The 26,049-nt window shown below is 48.0% G+C and overlaps 1 long non-coding RNA gene across 2 annotated transcripts in view; it reads right to left on the bottom strand.

Annotated features, from left to right (window-relative positions):
• Positions 1 to 18,946: 18,946 nt before the first annotated feature.
• The window catches only part of LOC123587763, a 44,583-nt gene continuing 37,480 nt past the window's right edge, over positions 18,947 to 26,049 (bottom strand). The window contains exons 2-4 of one of the 2 annotated variants that reach the window (XR_006707504.1): positions 21,980 to 22,490; positions 20,409 to 20,594; positions 18,947 to 20,287 (exon numbers count right to left, since the gene is read on the bottom strand). This is a non-coding gene — a long non-coding RNA (uncharacterized LOC123587763). The remainder of the gene's footprint in view (positions 20,288 to 20,408; positions 20,595 to 21,979; positions 22,491 to 26,049) is intronic. The other variant, XR_006707505.1, reaches the window with a different exon arrangement.

The following is a 26,049-nucleotide window of genomic DNA, read 5'->3' on the forward strand; positions in this document are numbered from 1 at the left end:
TGCTCGTTGATTAGAAGAGCTGCAGGGACAGAGTGAAAATTCCAGCTTCATCAAGGAGGTGGGCCTAGATTATAAGAGGAGCCACGGGAGACAGAGAGGCCATTTTGGCTTTCCCAGAGTTGTAGCGGAGAATTGTTCAGCCTTAGGCGGGCAGAGGATTCAGCCGAAACACAAGGCCCAGCTCACTCAGCCGGTTACGTTGTTCCCGTCTTCCCCCTTCCCGGAGCCCTTCCTTCCCACTAAGGTGCAGATGAGGATTAATGACAATGGTGGACTTTTAGTCTCTGCGATCAACTAGTGTAGATGTCATATGGCATCTCTACAATAAACCATACCTGTCAGAAACATCCAGAACACAGGTGCTCAGTCCCCAAAGGCCCCCATGGGCTGCATCTGACAAGCCTCTCAAGACTTTCATTCATTCACTCATTAGTCAGTCAGTATAGCGGACCCACCAGCAAATTTATTAAGTGCCTCCTATGTGCCAGACTCAGCCCAGAGGGCTACAGAAACCAGGCCCCCGCTGTTACCGTGGAAGGGGATCCACTAACAGTGACTCTGGGTGGGAGAAGTGTATCACCTGCCTCCTTGGTTATTAACAAACTGAGTATTTCTTGAGAAGGAATTCTAATTTTTACCTACCTCTCAGAGATGCCAGAGGATCAATTAGCTGATGTTCATCGGAGACAGAACGCAGAGAAAACTCGAAAATGAGAAGCCCTATAAATGGGCCTCTTCTGTTATTATTGTCATCACCATCACCATCATCATTATTTCTGCCGAATGACTGTTTCATCAAATTGTTCCTACACTCCTCGTCTGGTCTAGAGAATAAGCCTGAATGGAGCCTGGAAATTAAGGAGTTAGGAGAGGCACTCTTCCAAGCGCAGGGAGAGAGCTTTTCTCGGTTAGCCATCGAATCACCCTCTAAACTTTCCCTTCCTGCCATGGAGTTTCACACGGAGAGGGGCCTCATGTGGAAGAGAACTCTGGGATGGGGGGGGAAGCCCCATCCCACCCCCAAATCCCCAAGCACCCACACTGAAGCTGTCTTTTCTCCTTCTGTGTCTTTAGATTCCTGCCGTTCCTCTCATTCGTGGAATTTGCCACCAAAGCGCCAGCTCCGGAGGCTGCAGCTGAAATGGTCAAGGATTAGGTGTTAGCACAAGCGTCAGAGCACCAAAGCCTGGGCCAGGAGCATGCTGGGGGAGAGAGGTGACCCCGAGTGCAGTGAGGACAGTGCGGTCAGGGGAGAGCTGGGACAGCTGTCGGGCTGGAAGGTGTGCTGCAGGATTGCAGCCGCTGGGAGGAAGGAGCGGGAGCGTATCTGCGTCATTTTCCCTCTGTTCTGGGACAGTGGCGTCCCGTGATGTTCGCAGTCACGACGCATCAGAAGGGTCCATCCCAGCGTTAGAGGGTTAAGGGGGGGGGGGCGCCTAAAGTCCCCCAGGGACACACACAGAGGCCAAGACTCCAAGGGCATTCCCAAGTCCTCCTCTTCACACGTGTAATACTTATTCGGGGCCTATCTTACCCCCAAGTTGGTAAGTTGGGCAGACATGGTATCCATTATATTGCATTTAAGCCTTGTGCCCAAGGTAAGCGGGGACGCTGTGTGTATATGTGCGTGAGCCTGGGCCTGTGCGTGCGAATGGGCGTGAATAGGGTACCCGTCCTATCCACTCTCACTCATTCACTCCTGGTCTCCCCTCCTGTAAACCACAGAGCCCATCTTCTACCTCTCTTTCCCACCCCCACCATCCTCGGCAGAGTATTTGGTTCAGGGCGAGCATTTCCTCTGTACTTGATGACAATTTGTTGATTCCAAAAGAGTTTATAATACAGCAGTGACAGTCATACCTACGTCGGTCTGGCTTTATTGAATTTTAAATGCCTTTGCATGAGTGAAAATTAATTGTTCGTTTTTAGCACGTTACCCATCTCAAAGCTCTTTCAAGTACACGTTATTAGTACATAAATTACTTTGGTAAAGCATTTTAGTCTCTTGTAGGGGGATGGGAAGGTGACTCACTTAGCAGAGAGGGGCATTTTTGGGGGGGGGTCAGGTTCCATTTGAGGAGGGCCATCCCTCTTCTTTCTAACGGGGTAAAGAGAGCTGAGATGAAATTCAGGCTCTGCCACCTGCTGACTAGCTCCCTGAACAAGTCTCAAAGCTTCTCTCAATCTCACACACCTCATCCATAAGAGCAGCATAATAAGACCTCGTTCCCAGGACTAGGGGTGAGAATTGAGGTAACCCGGACCATGCCCAGCACATGCACGCATCCCATAGAAGTCGGCTCTCTCTTCCCCTCTTTCCTCTTCACAGTCGGAGAAGGCTTCCGGGAGGAGCCACGACTTACAAACGCATCCGGATAACGAGAGAGGACCCAGACCTTGGCCTAGTGTGATTGCCCCGGATTCCCTCACCTTCTACGGGTGGGAAGGTGAAACGGACAGCAAGACCACCACACCGTCTCATTTGGCCTCTGTCTCGCCCCACCTCTCCCATTCGAAAGTCTCCAGAAAGAATCACTCCATCCGTCTCCGTTTATGTTTGTTTTTCCAAAACACTTCTTGCTAAATGCAAAGTTTTAATAACAGGGAAATGATCATTTGGCGGATTACAGAGCAGTAAAAGCTAGGTGGGAAGCTGCACAGACACCAAAATATGGGGCGCATTTGGTGCTTACAGTGAGGAAATGAAATATTTAATAAGCCCAAAAATGAGGAGATGTGAAGCAGGTTTCCCTTCCCTTCCTTCTCCAGCAGAAATTAAACAACTTTTACACACCACGTAGTTTTCAGTAGAGGATGCTAATGATGTCCCCAATGCCCTCTTCATCTGATCAAACTGTATTGTCTGTGTCAGGCTGCCAATTAAGGCAGGTTTCTCCTACTCCACACGCTTCCCAAGCCACCGTAAAGGTTAATTGAATCATGTGCGGGCGATGCTCTGGTGGACAGGAGGCTTTAGGACTCCATTTTCAGACCTTCGGTGAGGAGAACGAATAAAAAATAGTGCGAATGTCGTGCCACCAAGTGGGGGCTCCCGGGAGACAAGCAGCCCCTCAGTCCTCCCTCCCCTTGTGTTCAGCTTTCTTGTGTCGCTCCTTTCACGTTCTTCGGACCTACCTTCTTCCATTTTTGCTCCACTCTATGAAATGCCATTTGCTGAGCAAGACAAGAGTTGTCTGAGGCAGGCCCATCCTGGGGACGGGATCTGACCCAGATGGCCAGCCATCGCCTGGCCCCCAAAGCAAGCCTTCGACCAAAGACCTGCTGCTTCCAATGCACTTCCTTGACTTGAACATCTACTGCTCAGAGGGTCGTCTTTACAAGACTAGATTTATGGGATTCTGGGTCTTTCTCAAGACGGAAATTATTGACTCAGATGAAGAAGAAACTATGGTTTTCAGAATTTGCCAAATGGGTCGCTAGAGCATAGAATCATGGACTGCTAGAGTCAGCAAGCTCCCTAGATACCCTTTCACTTGGTCTTCTTGGACCGCAGATGAGGACTCTGGGGTCAGAGAGGAACCGTAGCTTTCCCAAGGGCACAGGGACATGGAGTAGAAGAAATGGTGGTAGGATCCTGGTCTCTTGAGCTAAGAAAATCCACAGACAGGGGCACCTGGGTGGCGCAGTCGGTTAAGCGTCCGACTTCGGCCAGGTCACGATCTCACGGTCCGTGGGTTCGAGCCCCGCGTCGGGCTCTGGGCTGATGGCTCGGAGCCTGGAGCCTGTTTCCGATTCTGTGTCTCCCTCTCTCTCTGCCCCTCTCCCGTTCATGCTCTGTCTCTCTCTCTGTCCCAAAAATAAATAAACGTTGAAAAAAAAAAAAAGAAAAGAAAATCCGCAGACAGAACTGGCATTGTCTGAGCCTGTTTGTGAATACACTCTACACCCACCCACCTCAGGGACACCCATCTGTATAAAAGTGTGGAATGTGCTACAAAGAACTTTATGAATGCATGAAATCAGATCCCCGGGCGCCTCCACTCAAAGGCATCCTTAGTCCTGGGTAATGTTTTTAAAATCTGGGTGATGGGTATTGAAGAGGGCGCCTTTTTGGATGAGCACTGGGTGTTGTATGGAAACCAATTTGACAATAAATTATAATTTAAAAAATCTATTTGCTCTTTAAAATCTATTTGCTTTTCTGATTTGGTTCCGATTGCCATTTCCCATAATTCATCCAAGTGGGTGAAGCCCCCTGCTTAACGGGGCTGACTTCTTTGATTTGAGATGAGCCTTAAATTATGGCTGCTTTCAAGAAGACCGCGCACAGTAGACCAGAAAAGAGCCTGGATCCTTGAGTCACCCGTGGCCGGTAACCGTTACTTGAGCAGGAATACACTTCTACTGTGCTTAATAGTTTGAAATAGCCACTGCTGCCTGCAAACGCTAAAATGCATGGCATTGGCCTAAGGGTCACATGATGAGCAGCAGGGAAAGAAACACCGGAAGTAGGAAAGAGGGAGCTCCACGTGAAGCAGTCGCCAAACACATGACGGAATTGTCACCTTCGGTAACTTGGAAGCCAGACTGAGATGCTTACAGAACCTGTAACCCCAAGGGAAGACGTGGAAAAAGATCCAGAATGATGGGCTTCGTGTATCTAAGCTATAAAAGAAAGCTGTGAGTTCTGGCATTGAAAAGCAGGGATGGAAGGGAATAGAGAGAGCCCAGAAATTTGAGAGTTCACACGGTTGGGAAGGTAGGCTGCTCCTGAGCCAGAAAGAGCAGGAGAGAGGCTTCTCCCGTCCACTCAGACCTGTTGCTTCAGATGTCCTGGGTGGGGGGCGGGGGGGGCGGGTAGCTTTCGTTACCTTGGGAGAAAGAGACGTGAAAACAAGTCTAAGAAATACGTCCAGAATAGAAGTTTTGTTGTGATTCCTGGTATGTGGAGTTGACCGGACAGGCATAGACCAGAACTTTCTGAGGGAACTGTATTACAGAAAAGGCCATCAGCTGTAGGGACCCTATAATAGCTGCAGGCCTTCAAACGGCCAAGCAGAAAGAGGGCTGTGAGAGCTGGCAGCCCCAGGGAAGGCATGTACATCCACACATTTCGGCAGTGGCCGTGGAAGATGACAGACAGAGAGGAACGTCTTAGAAAGTGAATCCAGAGACCATGGAGAACCATGGACAAGCGGGAACCCCGAGGCCTGGAACATGGTAAATACTCAAGAGACTACAGTTTTCACCGTATTTCTTCAGCGATTTTTTTGCTTCTTGCCATCGATACTTTCTGCCCTATTTTGCTCTAACAATTCTGGGATAGGGTAAGAAGGGAGGAGGGATTGCTTGCTGACTCTAAGGACTTGAAAATCCAAAAGAGGACTAACAGAAACGGAGTACACTGAGTATTTAAAACGTACAGGGTAGCACTATCCCTGATCCTGCAAATCAGGACACTTTCAAGACGGAAAGATTGGCCTAATAAAACAGCAGGTGTTAACGGAAGATTGTCCTAGATAAACCGGAATGGGTAACATTTCTAAAATTGTGCCAGGCGCTGTGCTGGGTTCTTAAAATATTTTATTTAATTACTGAACTGACCACATTCAGGTAAGAGTAAATATCATTATTCCTATTTTGCACCTGGGAAAATTAGGTTCAGGAGAGGTTAATTAACTTGCCCCTCAAACCACACCACAGCAGGTGAACAGAAGCGCTGGGATTCAGACACAGGTCTCTGATCGCGAGGCTCCTGCCCGTGCCATTGACCTTCCTGCCGTCGAGCCCTCAGGATTTCTCCCCTTATGAAGTTCCTTTGCGTCTCCGCTTGTCTCTCTTTAAAAAAAAAAAAAAAAAGTGTTAATGAAATTTTCCAGGCATCCAAAATATTACTGAGATTTTTGAAGGCCCCTATACCACCACCCTGCTTGAGAAGCAAAACATGACCAGTCTATTTGTACTCCCCCATGTATCGCTTCCCAATCCTGTCTACCTCTTTCCCGCAGAGAAGCAGGAGCTATCCTGAACTTGGCTTTGTAATTTCCACGTAAATAGTTACAGTATCAACTCATGTGGATGTGTGCACAAAAGGTACACGGACTGGTGTTGCAGGTTTTTACGCTTGTGCAAATGGTCATGTGCTACGCCTCGTCTCCCACACCTCCCTTCCGTCATTCAACAGTAGTGAAACACTGGCTTGTCCGCGTTCAGGGCTGTGTAGTATTCCGTTTCGTGAAAACACAACAGCTTTATTAATTTGCTCCCCTTCTGATGAATGGTTAGGGTAGTTTTGACTGCTCACTATCGCAAAGCGTGTTGCTAGGGATCTTCCTGTAACTCTGCCTCATGCACACTCTGCCAAACGTTCCGCAGAGTGTAGACCTAGGGGCGGGGTGGCCGCGTGTCAGTGTTTGCACATCTCCAACTTGCTTAGATATTGCCAGGTTGTTCTCCAGCCTGGTTTAGCAATGGAGCCTCTCACCAGTAGTGGGTGTGAGTCAGGCTTGCTTCGTATCCTCACCAAACGTTGGGGCGGTCAGGCCTCTTTCGTTTGGCAATAATATCTTGGGTAATATTCTGAAACAGTGTCGCGTGCTTTTAACTTGTATTTCCCTGCGTTTCTTGGATTACTCGGATTGCCCGAGGGACGGACCTTCTTTTCATAGGTTTCCTGGCTGTTTAGTTTTCCTCCTCTGTGTAGTAACAGCTTCCCCCTTTGCCCTGCTGCTCCTCTGTCCCCGGAGCTGGTCTTCTCTTAAGAAGGCTGCCTTTGTAAGAAGAAGTCCTTATTCTTCCTCCTGGCTCTGCTGCGAGAGCCAAGTCTCCTTGTGGCTTAATGGTCATACTGTCAATGGCTCCAGAGAGAGTGTCAGGGGATGATATAAATAACATCAGGAGGGTGTTATGAATGTCCCACGATCTCACAGAATTCTTACTTGCAAAATCCACGCTTCTGGAGAAGGTCTCCCATCCTGAGGTCGCTGGACCACTCCCACGGATCTCTTCTTGTAAGTGTCTAAAGTCCTCTACAGGAAACGCTTTGACGCATGTTTTCGTTTTAGCCATACTTTCGAAATTAGAGTAAAATAAACATTTTCTGGGCCATCTTGTTTTGTGGGACTTCTGTGGAATTAGAAGTGCTACGGTTCTGATTATAAACATCTTGGTGCCAAGTGAGGTTGGGCCTAATAGATAAATGGAGGTGGACCTAATAAGTCCATCAGTTAAGATGCTAAGGCTCTAATAATAGGATATCCATCTTTTTAAATTTTTTTTTTCAACGTTTATTTATTTTTGGGACAGAGAGAGACAGAGCATGAACGCGGGAGGGGCAGAGAGAGAGGGAGACACAGAATCGGAAACAGGCTCCAGGCTCTGAGCGGTCAGCACAGAGCCCGACGCAGGGCTCGAACTCACAGACAGCGAGATCATGACCTGAGCCGAAGTCAGACGCTTAACCGACTGCGCCACCCAGGCGCCCCAGGATATCCATCTTTTTAAACATGACACTTAAAAAAGAGACATTTACCCACCTCTAAAGAACCCCCCCGCAAAAAAAAAAAAAAAAAACAGACAAACAGAAAACTTTCACTGTCTTCTATTAATAAACGTGGGGATAGGTGGTTCCGTGGCCAGTTCAGAAGTTCGGTCTTATCATCAAGGATCCAGCCTCTTTCTTTCTTCTCTGCCACCCAATTTCATACCAGCTTTCCAGACCCAGGATGGTTGCCTCATAGTCCCAAAAGAACTGCTCCAAGCCCCAGGCATCCTATCTCCATATAACCAGGTTAAAGGGCGAGAAACCAGGGTGGGACTGTGTGAGTGCTCACCAGAAGAAGAGGAAAATCTGCCCCCTAGAAGTCCACCAACAGACTTGTCTTTGTACTCCAACTGGTCACAGGGCCACTCCTCCTCGCAGAGAACGCTGGGAAAGCAACTATCTGGCAGCCTTAGCCTCTAGGGTAGAAGACAAGCTTTGGCAGCTTGAGAGGAAAAGGGGAGGATGGCTTCTGGGCGAGTACATTCTGTATTTGTGCCAAGCTAGAGCTACATGCTGTCACCATGTGCTGTAAAGCCAACAGTGTTGCAGAGGAATAAGTGGAGAAAACTATGAAAGAGATTTAATCATCATCTGGGACCTGCTGCCACAGGCAAACCCAACTCAGAATGCTGCGCATACGTTCAGTAAAGCAATGTCACCTCTTCTTTTTCTGTCCTCCCCCCCCCCCACCTCAAAACACCCACCCTTGGCAGCATAAAAGACCCTGGCGGGCTCGTGCAGTCTAAGTTTGTGCTTAAAGAAATAACACTGTTACTGCTTCCTTCCTTCTACCTTTCCTGAGGCCCCTCAGTTAATTCCCTGGCCACTTTGTCCCTGGTTCATTATTGAACACACATATGGATTTCCTTCTAGCAAACCTGGCCTTCCCTGGCTTTCAGGTGCTGTTAAGGTCTCTCCTCCTGCGGCCTTCATATATGGCTTCTCCCAGAGAGACCGCATTTCATTGCAGGAATAGGATTGCGTGGAAGTCAAAGCACAAACTTTGGGGTCAGACAGAATTGTTTTAAAATCCTGGCTCCAAGGGTAGAGACATCAATAGGATCGTAAGGATATAGTAGGAGTAATTTTATGCAAATAAATTCAACAACTTGGATGAGATAGGCAAACTGTTAAGAAGACACAAATGACAAAGACTGAAGAAGAAATAGAAAATCTAAAGAGTCCTATAGATCTATTGAAGAGATTTAATTAGTAATAATAATAATAATAGTGATAATAATAAAAAGCTTTCCAGGAAGTTTTACAAATAAATACCAAAAAGAAATAATGCCAATCTTCCACAAACTGTTACAGAAAATAAAGAAGAATGAACACTTCCCAAGTCATTTTATGAAGATTGAGAGCATCGCCCTGACACCAAAACCAAAGACATCACAAGAAAAGAAATGATATGCTCATGAATACCGTCATAAAGATCCTTAATAAATTATTAGTAAATTGCATACAACAACATATAAGAAAAGGGTGATATACCATGGCCAAGTGGGACTTATACCAGAAATGTAAGATTGGTTTAACATTCAAAAGTCAGTCAATGTAATTCATCATAGTAACAGAATAAAGAAGAAATACTATATGCTTAGTAAAACAGATGCAGAAAATGCATTTGACAAAACTCAACACTCACGGTTAAAAAAATAAAAACTCTCAACAAACAAGATATGAAAGGGAAATTCCTTAAACTGATAAAGGGTATTTATGAAGAATTAATAGTTAACAGCATACTTAACAGTCAAATACTGAATATTTTTCTCCTACTATTGAAAACATCAAGAATACATCCATTCTCATTACTCCTATTTAATATTGTATTGGAGGTCTTCGCCAGTGCAATCATTCAAGTAAAAAAATAAAAATCTTATAGATTAGAAAGGAAAAAGTAAAAGTGTCTTTATTTGCAGAAATAGGTACTTAAAAAATCCTAAGAAATCTACGAAAAAGCTACATTGGTTCATACAAAAGCTCGTTAAAAATTATTCAGAATAACTATTTCCATAATTGCAAAAAACAGGAAAAAATGCGAGTGTCCATCTAGAGACAAGCGGATAAACAAATACTCAACAATAAAAAGAACCAACTGATTTGTGCACAAACATGGAGAAAACTTTGAAAACATTATGCTGGTTGAACAAAAGCCAACTACAAAAGAGTATATAATGACTTCTGCGAAACATAAAGAAAAAAAAAATCTAATCAATGCTGAAGAAAACAGATCAGTGTTTGGGAACGGAGTGGGAATCGATTGGGTAGGGGGACAAGGAAACCTTTTGGAGTCATGGAAATGTTCCATGTCTTGACTGTGGCAGTACTTACATGGATGTATACATTTGTCAAAACTCATGACACATGTCCTTAAAATGTGTGCCTTTTACTGTTTGCATATTACACCTCAGTCAAGTCTATTTTAAAAAGTCTTCTGTCCTCATCATTTACAGAGCGGCCTGGGTCAGTTCTTTTAAACTGCAGAGCCTCAATTTCATAAAATGGCTACAATCTTCACTTTGCAAATGTGTTGTGATGATCTCCGTTAGGGTTACGGCGATCCAAATATGGTACTTGGGACGGTGTGAGTGAGCCCCTAATAAAAACTAACTTATCGTTAGAAAGTTAAAGCTGAAGTCACCAAGAGATGAATCCTTGATGGCAGAGTTTAAGATATCACAAGAAACACGGGAGATACTTTAACTCAGGAACCCTTGGTGTGCCTCCCAATGGTCATTTTTCCTAATTCCTCCAAGCTAAAGCGAGGTCTGGAACTGAAATGATGCGATCTTATGTCTTAAAGCAACTTTCTTTCATCTGACTCCCAAAGCCATCTTTGGGAGTAGGTAGATCATGAACATATGACTCTACAAAGTGCGGGGAAGGAAAGGGACTTGCCCAAGGTCGCGCAGCTCAGTCGAGTCTAAAACACAATGATCGGGAGCAGCCTACCACGTTATCCAGAGACAGGTGGGGAGGAGGACGGGGAGGGAGGCTCTGGCAGAGCATCAGAGCAATTGCTCTGATTGAAGCATTTTACTTTAGGGATGAAGTGTCAAGCCCAAAGTCCACAGAGGAAATCAGTGGCAGCATGAGGCACCTCCTGAATCTCAGCCTGGGGAGTTCTTCCTGTATCTCCTGCCTCCCTCTCCATCGTGGAAATGGTGATGGACCTGGTACTTGCTTTTGACCTTCAACGGGGCTTAAGCAGACCAAGACGCCCTCCTCCCTGTGTTTCTCTTGTCTTTCTGGCAGTGTGGTCCTCTGTCTCCCCTACGGACTCCCGCCAGGACAAGCAAGTAGAGATGATGTAGGTCAGTGGCCTGTCGGCCCAGCTGTTCCGGCTGCCAGGGAGGAGTCCTGGCTGCCCCAGTCCTGGCTGCCAGGGAACAGAAGCGGTGGAGTAATTAATTTCTATGCATATCATTGCCAGGATCGCTTACCGATCCAAGGAGGGAGATTGGAGATGTCACCCCGTAAATTGAGTCAGAGCCTTCACCTCGGTGCTTGGCTGGCAATTTTACACAGTGCCTGACACAGTAACAAACACAGGGTACAAAAAGGCAGCAACTCCCCTGGGTGATGGACGGGGGGAATTGGCCCAATAAATTGTTCCCTGTAAAAAGCCATGTTTCCCTCATTAAAAGGCAGTGAATTCTCTATTGCTTTTCATTAGCTCTGGCCTTGCTAGACATGAGGTGTAATTGACAGTGTGGTTACAGGAGGTGGGCCCCGAGGTGAGGAAGACAAAGGAGCTGAAAAGAGATTCTTATTTATTAAGGTGGAGGTGACAGGCGGCTGCTTAATAAGTTTTTGGCGTGGGGGCCAGGAGATGGGAGAGCGGTGGGGTCCTATGAGGTTTGCTCCAAGGACATTGTCCCCAGGAGGCTAAAGCGCTGGCCAGGCCCAGGACAGAGGCATGCCTGGAGCAGTGGGGGCTGAAGGTCATTCGTGGTCATGAGTTGCACCCCCTGCCTGGGAGAGGACCAAGGTCAAAAGACCTGGGGGTCTAGTCCTGGATTTGTCACCGACCGGCCACTAAGCAGTCTTGGGGAAGTGACCACGTCTTCCCAGGTTTCAGTTTCTTCAGCTGACAGTGGGAAGAATGGAATCGAGAGAGTTCCTGTCAGTGAAAGCTCCTGGGTTGGGGGTGGGTGGGTGGGGAATGGTGCAGGGGGTTAAAATGCTACAGACACACTTCCGATTTTTATAACCATTTCCTTTCTTAGTATAAGCACGGACCCAAGAATTCTGTTTTTCTTCCGTGGGTTATGATTCTACCCTCACTAATCATTGTGGTGCTCACGTTGTCCCAGATGTGGCCCCTGGGAGCCTTCAAGCCGGCCCCTGGGTCTCCCGATGTCTCCTCTGTTCCGAGAGCCTTTCTTTACCTTCTGGCACAAGCAGGTGTTTTAGGCTCATCCTTTACATCTCATACCTTCACACCCCAGCGCAGGTTCCTTTTCGTGAGTCCGAAAGCCAAACCAATCGAATAGGAGCGATGCCCCCATCTTTAAAAGTGAGGTATGGGCCACCTGTGAAGTACGTAGCCTCGCACACATCAGGGGTATAAGGAGGCTGAAGTCGAAGCGGCGAAAGGGTGTTTGGGGAGAGTGTGAACTGTGGGTGTGCTGGGAGGCCTGCGTCTCGTGGGAGAGGAAGGTGTGCCTCCCCTTGACCTCAAGTCTAGGGAGAGGGGCTTCCAGGAAGCACTTGGGGAGTGGGCGGGGCCCCCAGAAGTCAGAGGGCACTAGGCTGGTGTTTGACACGTGCCCAGGGTAACGAGGAGGTGAGGAGGCCACGTGGTCGCGCTGGAGCTCCTCGCGCAAGGCAAGCCCAGCCAGACTGTGGGGACCCAGGGCCATGGGGAAGGTGGGCATGGCCCCACTCACCGCCCGAGCAAGCGCATCACCCCTCACAGGCATTGCTACCCAGACAGTCGGGAGAAGCCAACTAACTGGGCCAAAGGCATATCCTGGTAGTAAAGGGTGTGGCCCTTTCCACCAACACTTCTCCCAGGAGGTTTTGCATTCTCCTCCTTTCCCTCCTCTTCCTCCTCCCCAGGGGCGCTCAAGAAGGGCCATCCCACATGCCTGGCACTCCACGCCTAGTTGTCCTCAGAAGAAATACTGGCAAAACGGGAGCCTTAAAATTAAACAGCATGGAGTGTCCGATAATTAATTTGATTTTACACCCATTGTTTATTGAATACAAGTTTAAAACTACATTAAGGAGGCAGAACTGCGCAGCGTAGCATGAAAATGAGCTGGAAGCTTTCCAAGCGGAGGCCAGGAATCAGCAAATTGGTCAGCTGTACGAGATGGCTCCAATGAAGATAAAAGCAAGAAACCACGCTTAGGTTTCATCACCAGAAGATCCTACCTGAAAGCATTTGATGTCCCGAGCCCTGGGCTGTGGAGTGGCGTGGGGCTGCCTGACCGGCCAGAGTGGAGTCAACGTCAGCCATAGATCTGCGAGGAGACTGCACTGGGCATCCCCGAGCCGCAGGCGGGGAGGCAGGATCCGTGCCGCTCGCCCAGGTGGTTGGTTGATGGTTAATTTTACGTGTCAACTTGACTGGGCCATGGTCACTCACGTGTCTGCCTAAGCATTATTCCGGGTGTGTCTGTGAAAGTGTTCCCAGAAGAGATCAGCATGTGAATCCGCAGAATGAGTAAAGCAGACGGCCCTCCCCGATGTGGGTGGGCCTCGTCCGACTCGCCGAAGGCCCGAATAGAACAAAAAGTGGAGGAAGAAAGGGTTCCCTCTGGCTCTGTCTGAGCTGAGACAAGAATCTCCTGCTCTCAGCAGTACTGCTTCTCAGGCTTTGGGACTGAGCCTGGAATCTACACCGCTAGCTCTCTGGCTCTCAGGCCTCTAGCAGCTCTGGCTTTCCTGGGTCTCCCGCTTGCCGATGACTGATCGTGTGGGACTTCTTGCCTCCACAACTGCATGGGCTAATTTTTTATAATGCATGTCTTACCATTGGTTCTGTTTCTCTGGAGAACCTGACAAACACAGCCTATCCAGATGCCATTTGCTCCAGATTGCTGGAAGGAAGACCTTAGAAAGCCCCTCTGGGCCAGGTCTCTGCCCTTTTGGGTTCTTTGGCTCCCCTGGATTTGAGCATCTTATAAGCTTCATGACCTCCTTCTCACCTGAATCCTAAACATAGACTTTGCTTTCTTCCCCTTTGCCTCCAGGACTTCCTGGGACCCTGACCACAGACTCAGGTCTTAACCTCGTCCTACCCAGTCCCCTTCATATCAGAACATCACCATCACCTTGACCCTTGATGCCCTGTTTACCTCCTGGCACCTTGGACGTGTAGCCTACGGTGGGCTTTAGTACCTAGTGGGACTGCCCAGAATCTGACTCACCACCCACGCATCTGGCTGAAGGCCCTCGGTGCCACCTTGACCACCAGCCTCCCAGCCTCTCCCCAGCCCCACCACATCCCATCTTGACCTCGTACTGTGGGCTTCTGGCCTTGCCCCATCTCTTTCTTTCCTGGGTCCTCATCAGCTTTCGCTACTGCTGCCCTTTTGGCCCGCTGTGGTCAGTGTCTGCCCAGCGCAGCCATATCTCCCAGCTGGGCCACTTGGCAAAACCCCTTCCTCTCCTGCCACACCCGCTCAACCTCAAGCCGGGCTGTCCTCAGTGATAAATGCATTGACTAAGGAGTCCAGACGCCGCTGGGCCAGGTTAGCTTGGCTGCCAGTCCCTGTAAGACTTCTGATGCTGGATGACACCTTCTTCCTGAGGCTGTGTCCCACTTTGGGCCCCAGTTTCGGTAACTGGGACCCCTGCTTGTTCTCCTGAGTCTCAGTCCTGATAACTGGCCAAACCCCAGCTTGTCTAGCCCTCGGGCCCTGCTTTGGTCCCGTCAGCCCCACTCCGGCTAAGCATTTAGGGGCTGCCATTTGCCAACATGGCGGCCACCACGTCTCTTGTTTAATTCCTGTGCAAGCCAGATCCGAGCCTCCACACCTCCTGCTGGGCTGTCCTGGTGCAGGCTGGCCTATCGCTGTGGACACCACCTTTTCCCATTGGCTGCATCCTGTCAATCCCCAACCCGAGTCCCTCCCCAGGGAGGTGTTGTGGCAACGTCTCAGGCTCCGCCCCATGGAGACCACCATCTGGGCAGTGATATTTAGTCAAACAGACTTTTCTAGTGACTAATTTCTACACCATCAATTCATACGCCCACAGTGTTGAACTGAACGGATAGGAAAGGTAATGGCAAACACTCAGTCCATTGGTTTTTCCACCTGCATTCTCATTAGAGAGTAGAAGGCAGCAGATTATCAAAGCCTGGATCATGTGTTAAGGACCGATTGCAAGAGTTAAGAGGGAGAAGAGTGAAGTCAGTCAGTGTAGGTCGGGTCAGAGAGATTTACTGCTTCAGAGATCTTTGGACCTTCACCTTCATTTTCTGTGCTGTCGGCGATGAGGACCTTGGTCTATAGTCTTCCACACCTAGAATAGGGCTAACATTATTGATTCATGCCAGGATGTGAAAACTTAGGGAATTTTCATACAAATTTTATGTAATAATTTGTCAATCATTCAAACATTCACTGGGTTACCTTCTACGTCTCAGGCAAGGTGTTGGGCGCCGGGGATCTAAAGATTAACAAGATACAGTTGCTCAAGAAACTTGCAATCTAGAGAGGAAGATGAACTTGGTTGTTTGTGGTCAGTGCAGGGATAGCAATATGCAAAGTGTATTATGGGAGCAGCAGGTGGGGGGGTCTGGGGAAGAGGCAGAGATGAGGATAAGGACTACGGCCCAAAGATTCAATGTGGCTTCATTAGACAAAAGGGGACAGAAGAGCTTTCCGGAGAGAAGGAGCAGCATTAACAGAGGCATTAGGTGGAGGAGCAATTTGGAGGGGTGTGTGTGTGTGTGTGTGTGTGTGTGTTCAGGGGCATGGGAGAATTTGAAACTGATCAGGTTCTTAGAGCACAAGGTTAAGGGCAGAAAATAACATGAAATCAGCCTGGAGATGTGCAAAGGCCCAAGTCTCCTGTTAAGAAGCCGGGGCGGGTGGTGGGGGGGGGTCACCTGCCCATAAGAAATGGGAAATCACTTGATATGTTAAGCTCAGGAGCGACATGGTCAGATTTGGTGTGACAATGCCCGCGAGGCCCAGTGGGTGGAGGAACAGGAGAGAGGCGAGCAAGCCGTGAGGCAGAAAGAGCGGCGCAGGGGATTAACTAGCTGGCATCCACCTGAGGGGCCACGAGAAAGTGAACCAGGCGAGGCATGACGGCCCGGTGGCGGGTCAGGACACAGCATGGAAAGACGAAAGGATGGGGAATACAGAGAAGGGCACGGAGGCCATTTGGGACACGGTGACAAAATTAACTTCACTGCAACTAGAGTACGAGAGCAGAGGAAAACTTTAAAGCAGCGAGAGAAAAAAAGAGAAACATTATCTTCGAAGAGCAGGAGTAAGACTCATAGCTGACTTAGAGCCAACTTCTCGACAGAAATCTCGGAGGCCAGAAGACAGGGAATAATGTATCCAAGGGCCTGAAGAGAACAGCTGCCAACAGAAAATTCCTACAATGCATACATCCTTCAGAAGCGAAGATGGAGAGGTTTCTGCTTCCTGGCGGGATACAGTAGCTTGAGGCAGGCCAGCATCCCCACCAAGAACAAGTAGACGGGCCAGAGAAGCAGGGAAATCACTCTCCTCTGAAGGCGGTGGAGGTCTGTGGAGAAGCGGACTCCGGAGGGGCTGAGCTTCTGGATAGGAAGGAAATTTGGAGGTGAGCTGATTTTGCAGCGAGGGGAGTCTGGGAACGGGGGTTTGCATCAATGAAAGGCCACTGGCGGGGACCACAGAAACCAGTGGAGCTTTGGGGGGAAATCTGGGGGACTCCATCTCATGGCATGTTTCTCTCTCAGGTAAACTCATAACCCAAACTCCCTGTTGCACCAGCTCTGCAGGACAGATGGGGTGAGGCCTTGTCTCCTTCATCCCTGTCACGATGCCCTCCTGGATCCTGCCAGATGCCGCGGCCCAGACAAGGGTGGGTCTGGAATCTGTCCTCTGTCCTGGCCAGCTTTCCCCGGAGCTCACGGGGGTGGCATTAGTCCAGGAATGCCTTAGAGGTAACAGAGCTATTTCAGTCGAGTTGGAGACTGAGTGTCAGGGGCCTAGGAGAAGAGCTGGTTTCAGAAATGAGCCCCCACGTGCCTGAGGGGCTCCGTAGGTTAAGTGTCCAACCGTTCATTTTCGTTGAGGTCACGATCTCACAGTTCTTGAGTTCGAGTCCTGTGTCGACTCTCTCTTTCTCCCTCTTTCTCTGCCCCTTCCCTGCTTTCCCCCGCTCTCAAAATAAATAAATAAACTTCAAATAAATAAATAAATAAATAAAAACAAGTAAACAGGCCACCACACCTGAGCTAGGTCTTGGCGGCCATGATTAAGGAAAATCCAGAAACCTGAAACCCTACCTTCTTATCCCTGGACTGCACTTCTCATGGCTTCCCTCATAGGCATGAGATTTTCTACTCTGCTTCTTTGCTTATTATTCTGCTCTTCCTGCCTGGGGTATCCTTCCAAGCCACTCCACCCCTTTCTAGCTACCCGTCATTTCCCTTACCAGCCCTACCACCACCATGAGACCATCCACATCCCGCATGGATGCCCTCTCTCCTCAACACTTTCAGACTACTTAATATCGTATGGTTGGTATTGAAACTCTCCGTGGACAGCTCCCAACTACTTATCAGCCTGGAAGCTCCTTGAGGGCAGGGGCTCCAGCCCAGGGCTCCTCACATAATATACATTTGATACATGATGCGTTGATGTTTTCATGCTTTGTGTCTTGTGGAGTAGAGAGGGGATTGTCATCAAGGACTGGCTCCCCTCATTTAGAGCATCCGAGCCTACAGATCCCTCCAAGGAGGGTTCATCTCAGGCCCATTCAGGTGCCACGTGTGATTTATAAATTCACCGGCCGTGTATAATCTTGGACAAGTCACTGGACCTCAGATGGCAAAGTGTAACAAGAGAAAAAATAATTCAATGGCTAAGACAAAAGGGGTTTCTACTTGCTTCCATGGATGATTAATTCAAGATCAATGAGATCAATGCCATGTCCTATGCCTCCCATGAGAAATCCCAACATTGAACCCAACAATAATTTCAATGTCAATTGACTGGGCTTATCCCCTCCCTATCCTTAGGTTCTCGTCCAGGGGCTGGCAGAGCCACCTCTTGTTATCCAGCGTGGCAGGCTGGATAATCACCCCCAAAGATTAGAATCACCCTAATCCCTGGAACCTGTGAATGTTACCCTATGTGGCTAAATGGACTTGGCAGGTGTGGTTAAGGGTGATTACCACAAACTTAGTGGCTTCAAACAGCACAAATATCTTATCTTTCAGTTCTGCAGGTCAGAATTTCAGCACAGGTCTCCCTGGGTAAAATCAAGGTGCTTCCAGGACCAGTTCTTTCTAGAGGTTCCATGGGAGACTCTGTTTCCTTGCCTTTTATGGCGTCCTTTCTAGCTTATAAAGGCCACCTGCCTTCCTTGGCTCATGGCCCCATCCTCCAAAGCCAGCCATGTTGGGGCTCTTTCTCACGCTGCCATCTCTCGGATGCCTCCTTCCAATTCCCCCTGCCACTTTTTTTAAAGATCCGTGTGATTACACGGGGCCCCAAGGGATAATGCAGGATAATCCCTCTATCTTAAGGTCAGCTGATTAGCAACCCTAGTTTCCCTTTACCACATAACTGAACAGACTCACAGGTTCTGGGAATTAGAACGTAGACACGGGGGCAGAGGGTCGGGATGACATTATTCTGCCCGCCACAGAAGGAAGGTAAGGAGAACATTCCAGGAATGATGGAAAAGTATAAGCCTGTAGTAGTTGTTTTGAGGGACAGACAACGAGGGGACCAAAGACACTAGGGTTCCAGAAGGACAGTGGTGAGAATAAGATTAAAGAGGTAGTTTGGAGCCAGATGGAGGGCAGGATGCCAGGATGGTGAAGAGTTCTGCTGTATAAAGAGAGAGCAGGGTTATCTTGCTAGGAGTGTGGTTTAATAGCTACCAAGAGTGGTGAAAGGCAGGACCGCAGCGAGCCTCTGACATTCGCTTCTTTGACTTCATTTCCATCATGGCCCTGGGACAGGAGGAGAAGGGATAATCCAGGGCACAATGTGGGCATCTGTGGGATAGGTGCAGGGCTATGACCAAAGCAGCAGGACACAGAAAACTGAGAGAAGGTGCCAGGAGGGGAGAAAGAGAGAAGGTGGAGGACAGGGCAGAGTTTAACCCACTCATAACCGGCTCCCACCTTTTAATTCCCATTGAATAGGCCTGATTCTGTTTTGATAGAAAACATGCCCAGCGCATGGTTCAGAAGGCTATAGAATTGAGAGCTATTAAATACTAAAAAGACAAGGTGAGAAACAATTTGCAAAATCTCCTCTTTTTATAGACTGCAGCGATTGAGAAAAATTGAGTAAATTCCCCAGCTGCCTCAACTGCAGTCTGTTTCAAGATTCCATCAATTTTTTTACGGTACAATCAATATTTATGAATCCCCAAAGAAATGTCGCAAAGAGAAACCCGGCGCAACGTTTTCTCAGTGGTTTGCAGAGATGGAACAGGGGGGCCTAAATAACTTTTAAAATAATCTCAATGACAATCAAAGCCTCTTCCATAGCCAATATGGTTTAATGTCGGTGTTTATATTAGCGCTGTTCTGCCCAGGGTGGGGGCGGGGAAGGGAATGCGCTTTGGTTAATCTGTCCAAAGGATGACACTTACCGTAAGATGGTACTTAAAAATTCAAAGGAAGTGCTATATTAAAAAGTCCCTGGATTTTTTTTTTTAATGCATTAAAATATCCTCCATTGGTTAAGCAATGGATTTTTTCAGTCAGCTGGAAAAAAAGATTTCTGGGGGAAAAAAAAAAAACAGACAAACAAACCCACATTGCTTTAATGGCTACTTTAGGTTTAATATCTAAACTTATTTAAATAACTCTGAGCCCTCCTGCTGAGAAATATTGAAAGTAATGGACTCCTTTGTGCGTAATCTCCCATTTAAATGTAGAGTTTAATTTCCCTTTCGGCTAAACCTGTGTGAAACTAGTCTTGAAATGTCCCTCTAAAAAAAAGAAAGCCCCATATAGAATATTTAGGGGGTTCCTTTATTTTATTTAAAATTGGTTTTGGGCATTAAAACTAAATAGTCAGCCCACAGTGAGCCCACAGACCCCCTAAGTTTATACCTGGAGCCCAAGCCGGGTGCCGGGGGCTTGCTGGTACCCATGGGCCCAGATTGAACACCTTGACCTTGTGTAGATCGAGCACCACCTGTGACCTGGCAGACCTCGCCCTCAGTCCTCAACATTGTCCCCATTCTTCCCATAATGATAACACTGGAAATCCTACCATTGGAACTTGCGCTCTGTGGCTTACGGTTTTGATTTCTATTCCGTGCAAACTGCCTCAGGCAGGGTCATACATCTCGTGTGGATGAGGGCCATTTGGGGTACACGATATGCATGGAGTCCTATAACGTCAGAATGGGAACTAAGACCTAGAAATTGATCATGCTGCCCTTTTATTTGGCAGAGGCCCAGAGAGGGCTCAGTCAGTGTCAGAGGTGGGACACGAGTCCAGATGTCTTGGTTCCCAGGCCATGGTGCCTTCTCCGCCCGGCGTATGTTCCACACCAGCAGACTCTGGGCCTGGCTCTTGCACACCCGGGTGTTAATTCGTGTGCTTTTCCATCCTCGCTGCGTACCTGAGAATTTCGACAGCACGTATGAATGACTATGCCTAAAACTGCGGGTATGGGTTAAAGCACAATATATTTTTTGTAACTATTCCAGACTGGACAGGCATGAGAACACGAGGGTTATTACCAAAGGGTTCCTTTAGCTGTCTTCTCTGAGTCGTGCAGATAAAACTCAGGTTACAAAGATGCAACTTGTAGATGGCTCTTTCCACCACACCGCACTGCAGAAAACCAGCCATACCTGGGCGGGCTTGTCTCATGATAAGCTTCCACGCTGGCCGGGATAATTCATAGGCAGTGGTACGGTTCCCAGCTGAGAGTGAGCACAAGGTAACGATGTCAGTAGATCAAAGACAGGACCTGGAGCAGATATTTGGGGGGATTTGATTCTGAAATCAAGATCTGGTTCTGAAATCAAGATCCATTTCACAGACTTGCTGTGAAAACACGAGGGGCAAGCATGAACCACGGGCTAATGTGGTCTGCTGATAGAAAGCTGTAGGCCCATCCTATCTCTCAGCCTCTAACACCACCTGTAGAATGGCCTCATGTGCCAAATGGCTTGGCCCTATAATTTGAAGGATGCCATGAACTCCATGCTCTAACGCTTTTATCTCCAGCAGCCTAAGTCGAGGGTCATAATGTCTAGTCGTTTCTACAAATAAAAACATTGAAAACTTCAGTTCAAATGCCGAGTAAGTACCCAGGGGAAACACTGCTGTTGTTAGCCATTAACACTTTAGCTAGAATCAATTCTTCTGTCACCCAACAGGGCCTTGAAGACTGCAGAAAGTTACACTAGAAGAGGAGAGAGAGTCATAGGACAGATGTCAGCTGCCATCTAGGGAAGGGAGGGCCAGTCAACAGGCGATCCATAAATCTTGACTACATTTAAAGAAAAACATGAATTTTACTGATGCCACTGACTAGCTTACCTTTGGTTTTTAATTACTTGCAGTGCGATGAGGTTAAGTTAGCTTGTGTCTTACGTAATTTTAACACCCAAACTCCTTTCTTTCATCTTCTGCCTTTCCAGTCTGCTGGCCACAGAGCCTATAGTTGTCACCAAGAACCCAAAACACGCAGAGGACGCTCAGAGTGAGGGTGAGTGGCTCATTATCCTTGTCATTCTGGCCCAGAGTTAGAATCCCTGCTGGTGGTATTACTTTCCAATATATGGGGCCTGTGTTCACGCTGTTGGAATGTCTCTTAATTAAGAATCTTTTTTTGTCTTATGCATAAATTAATCAAGGTAATTATTGTAGCATTATTATTATTACATTGTACTTATAGAGCACTTACCTCCAAGGTGCTCAAAGTAGTTTATAGATTTTTTTTTTTAATCTAATGAACTCTAGTAGCCTCTAGGCAAGATGGAGAGCCGAGCAGGGATTGTTAGAGCCACATTGTAGTTGGAGAAAATGGGTCAGGCCAGAAGTAGGGGTGGCTGTGAGTTGCTGCAGAATAACTCACTCAGATTTGCTTCTATGCTCCCATCCATGTTCTCTGATGCCCGGGGCAAGTTGGGGGCCAAGAAGAGGGCTGCCTTTGGGACACCATAGGAAATGTTCCTTCTCCATCTACAGAAGCCCACATAGCACCTTTAGAGCCCAGAAAGCCCCTCCAGGAGGGTTTGGACTTAGAAAACAGACCAGAAAGATCTGTTTCGCCTCCCTTTCTTCCTCTTTTCCTACTTACCTTGCAGTCTGACCGAGTCCCCGAGCCAGCTGCCGCCTGGCGGAGCTGGAAGCGAAGGGTGTCAGAGAGAGGAGGACACTTCCCAGCACTTGTCGCCAGCTCCCCTCAATTTACTCCAACCGTGATGCAAATTCTCATGATTTCATGCATCTCCTCTGATGCTCTAGGTTCCCTGAGGGAGCACGGGGACGGCACGGAGCAGGCACCACCGTGGTCCGGGGCAAATCCCATTGCTGACCGAGACGGGGAGGGGACTTTCCAGCCCTCTGTAGCAGCAGGAGGCAGCGGCACCATGTAAGAGCCTTGAGCTCGAAGTTCCCGCACTTAGTACTGAAATAACTGTAGCAACAGTAGGGTCGAGATGACAATCGTATACGCCTGTATCCAGGCACAGATGGTAGACTTTCTCCTCTCACGCGACTGCTGGGGGATGCTGGGCTGTTGACATCCACATCGCCGTAACTCAGCAGACTCTAGTGGTCGCTCGTCAGCCTGTAAGCAAATTGCGGTGCTTGCAGGGGAAACAGGTGTTAACGGACAGTGAGCAAAGAAAATCCAGTGATGTGTTCCGCAGCTATGGGGTCTCTGCCTCGAGAAGACCCTCATCCATGACATTAAGCAGGCCCGATCCATAGCAACCCATGTGTTCCCTCAACACGGAAAACCTCTCCCTTCCCCCTCCCTCTCCGCCTAGCTTAGTCCAGCTCGCCCTTTACGGTGACGCAGCTCTGACATCACTCATTAATTTCACAGTTATTTCTTGCAGTAGTTCCTTTAAGAATCAGGCACTGTTCTCGGCACTGGGGTAGAGCAATGACAAACGTGGGGGAGGGCAGATAGCATAGGAATAGTAAATTATCCTGTAAGTTAGCAAGCTGTAACTTTCCGGGCCTGGAAAAAAACATTACAGCAGGGGAAAGTGGCTAGGGCACTCTGGTAACGGAGGCGAAATTTTAATAATGAAGGCCTTTGAGCAAAGACTTAAAGGAGATGGGGGAGCAAGCCACGCATATTGGTGGGAGAATATTCCAAGGAAAAGGAACAGGAAGAGCAAGGCACCAAGGCCGGAGGATGGTTGACTCCCTCAAGGGAAAACAAGAGGCAGTTACTCTCCAAAAAGCAAAAGATAACACGTGTTGGCAAGGACGTGAAGAAATCGGGAAGCTTGTGCACCGTTGGTGGGGGTGCACAAGGGTGCAGCTGCCGTGGAAAAGAGTTTGGAAGTTCCTCAAAAAGTCAAGCATGGAATTACCGTATGAGCCAACAATTCCACGCCCAGGTATATACCCGCACGGATCGAAAACGGGGACTTGAACAGACACCGGCATGCCGATGTTTATGGCGGCATCATTCGTTCCAAAAGGTGGAAACAATCCAAGCACCCATCAGTAGACAAGTGAACGAACAAACTGTGCCGTGTCCATACCATGGAGTATTATTCAGCTGACCACCATAAGGACCTGGGCTTGGACTCTGGCATGGAAGTCGTAATGGGGGAGAGGGTGGAGTCGCGGAGTGACATGATCTGACTTTAATAGGCTTGTACGTCAAGGGCTAATGAAAGAGGCACAAGGACGGAAGTAGAGACCGATGAAAAGGAGGCGACTGCAATATTCTAAGCAAGGGATGGCAATGGCTTGGGGGTGGCAGTGGAGGTGGGAAGAAGAACTCGTGTTCTCGAAGTAATTTTCAGGCAAAGGTAAACACAATCACTGATGAATGTGGCGTACGAAAGAAAGAGAAGAATGAGGAAAAAAATCGAAAGGTTTTTGACCCGAGCCACTGGGAGGGAGGTGTCAGTTACCAAAAATGGCAGGCTTGGGGATTAGGAGATCAGTGGGACAATGGGATGTTTGAAATGCTTATTAAACATCCAAGTGGAGGGGCGCCTGGGTGGCGCAGTCGGTTAAGCGTCCGACTTCAGCCAGGTCACAATCTCTCGGTCTGTGAGTTCGAGCCCCGCGTCGGGCTCTGGGCTGATGGCTCAGAGCCTGGCACCTGTTTCCGATTCTGTGTCTCCCTCTCTCTCTGCCCCTCCCCCGTTCATGCTCTGTCTCTCTCTGCCCCAAAAATAAATAAACGTTGAAAAAAAAATAAAAATAAACTGGGACTGAGTATGGGCTATTAGATCTGGAATAGGATGACAAGAACCATCTCAGTGGAGAGGAGGAGGTGAAAGCTTAAATAGGGCAAGTTCAGGACACCTGGGTGGCTCAGGGGGCTGAGCATCTGACTTGGACTCAGGTCATGATCTCGCGGTTCGTGAGTTCGAGCCCCACGTCCGGCTCATTCTTGTCAGCTTGTCAGCTCAGAGCCTGCTTCAGATCCTCTGTCCGCCTCTCTCTGTCCCTCCCCCACTTGCGCTCTCCCCAAAAATAAATGTCAACAAAAATAAATAAATTAAATAAATGGGGCAAGTTCAAGTGAGAAAGGAAGGAGAAATTGGAGGCAGAAGTAAAGAGAAGACTTCTGAAGAGTTTCGCTAAAGAAGAACAAAGTATGGAGTATAGATGGAGGGGAAGCGGATGAGGAGGAGGCTAAGAAGGCTGTCTTTCCAGCTCCTGTCCTTCGTCCACGTCACCAAGTCTTACGGCAACGTGTCCAAACACACAACATCTCGCAGCAAATGTTTGCTAAACTGAACTAAGTATAGATTTGACAGATAGTCACGTTGATGTACAGAGAAGTAAAAACTGGTGGAGAAATAGAAACAGTCAGGGAAACACAAATCAAAACCACACTGAGATACCACCTCATGCCAGTCAGAGTGGCTAAAATGAACAAATCAGGTCTGGACCAAAGTCCAATGTCATCAAAGGCTCAATTCATTGGCCAAATTCAAGCCAATTGTCTTGAATTGAATTTGAATTCAAGTGGCAACTAGAGGGCTGCTGATTCTGCTTATTTCTTCACTTTCTGTCCCTTGTACTGAGATGTTTAAACCCTGGGCACTTGGCTCACAATTAATCCGCACCTCCTTTTCTGCCTGATAGTGAGAAGTAAAAAGCTGACCGTATCCCGCATAGAAAACTAAAAGCTATAATTCTTAACTCTCCTCTTGGCCAAGTGACGCCTTGCCCTGGCCTCCAAATGTCACGTAAATATATCAAGTTGGACAACCTAACACTTAACTCTGTGCCAAGCGCTGTATTAAAGCCGTTTGTATGTATTAACTCATTTCACCCTCTCGACACCTTTATGGAATGAGTTCTGTTACCGGCCCTGTTTTCCAGATGAGAAAATTCAAGCATACAGACATTAGATTACCACTTAATTAATTTGTAAGGATATGTAGATTATGAGGGTCCATCTGGCTCCAGCCAGATCTGAACCCCATCCTGACATTCCCTCGCTCTCCTCTGCAAGAGCAGTAGGGTTTTAGGGAAAAGCACCAAAACTTGCTTTTCCTCCCATCTAGTGTGCCAACGCTCTCTGTGTAAGGTCTCACTTAGCTGGAAGGAAAGAACCAGCTCTCGACTTCACCTTTGAAACTAGAACACGATTCTTTAAAAGATTAGATAACCATCACATGGGTGTCCCTAGACAAGTCATTAATGCCTAAGGCATAGGTCCCTCACTCAGGAAATGAAGCCCCCCTTTCCTGCCCTGTGTAGAGAATAACCACGGACAGTTTCAGACTGTGGGGCAGTAGGAAACAGCACGACCCAGGGCAGGGGAGGAAGGCTCAAGTCTGGCTCTGCCTCTAACTTCACAGATGACTAGGAAACATTCCCAAACCTCATCAACCCTCCAGCCCTTAGCTGCAAAAAAAAAAAAAAAAAAAAAAAAAAACGGAGATAGTTTTCACTCCACGTGGGCTACATAGTCCTCTAATAATTTCCTACTTCTCCCATACTGGCACTCTCCATTTTCTGTAAAATGAAGAAAACAAAGGCTGGTTCAGTTGGTTGGGATGCTTCCCCTTACGTTGTGTGTTACGGCTGCCATTGGCCATGGCGTCCCAGACTGTGTCCACCCTGGTCTCATCACTTCGTGCAGCTTGTAGTCTGCTCTAACAGGCAGAGGGCAATGAAGCTGTACCCACGTGTGCCCACGGAGGTACTCTGAAC

Source organism: Leopardus geoffroyi, chromosome D3 (genome assembly GCF_018350155.1).
Source record: "Leopardus geoffroyi isolate Oge1 chromosome D3, O.geoffroyi_Oge1_pat1.0, whole genome shotgun sequence".
NCBI lineage: Eukaryota > Metazoa > Chordata > Mammalia > Carnivora > Felidae > Leopardus > Leopardus geoffroyi.